Raw genomic sequence first — 815 nt, forward strand, 5'->3', positions numbered from 1 at the left:
TGCTTGAGCCCAACTTACAAAAAGATCAGGATTCAAGTAGGGGCAATGTTCATACTCTAGCCTAATAAGTAAAGCCATACCCAATAAAAACAAAAGGCCCACCAAAGAAGGTGGCCTTCACGACACGCTCGACCTCTTTAAAGAGGTCGGACATCGACAATGAAGCTCAGCTACCTGCCCAAGCAGGTAACTGCCTCTACGAATCACTCCTACTATTTCTATCTTCCCTAAAAGATAGGTTCCAACAAACTTCCATGATAAAGGGAACGATTACCCATCCGAAAATATGAAACTACTCCAACAAAGGTGGTTATCGACTCTATTATAAATACACTAACACCCTTCAGGTATAATTTACATTCTAATCTACTGAAAACCTGCCTAAAGCTCTTGCTAACTTAAGAATCAGAGTCTTTTACAGATACCACCCCTTACTCCTTACGAGTAACGTGGACAGATGACACCTCGGCATCAACAAGTCAGACGATGTAATACAAAGGGATCTGGACCTCACATTCGGACCCAAATCAACATTTCAGGTAACCCGCAGAATAGACATGTTATTATAATTTTTTCAATAGACTCTTAGTAAAGCTCTCCCCTAGAAATATATTTTTTTTTGTCATAAATAAATTTGGTTACTGGTAGCAGAATAGCTCAAAATATTTTGTACAAAATATGCTTGGTCTAACAAAACCCTTGGTAAAAGGAATCCAATCCAGGCCCAATACTAAAGGGCCTAATTTGAATAAAGTCTTCCATTTTGACCCAAAAAAAGAATAAAATCCCCCATAAGCTAATTGTAATAGGTTAGG

The sequence above is a fragment of the Arachis stenosperma genome, chromosome 3 (genome assembly GCF_014773155.1).
Source record: "Arachis stenosperma cultivar V10309 chromosome 3, arast.V10309.gnm1.PFL2, whole genome shotgun sequence".
NCBI classification, from domain to species: Eukaryota; Viridiplantae; Streptophyta; class Magnoliopsida; order Fabales; family Fabaceae; genus Arachis; species Arachis stenosperma.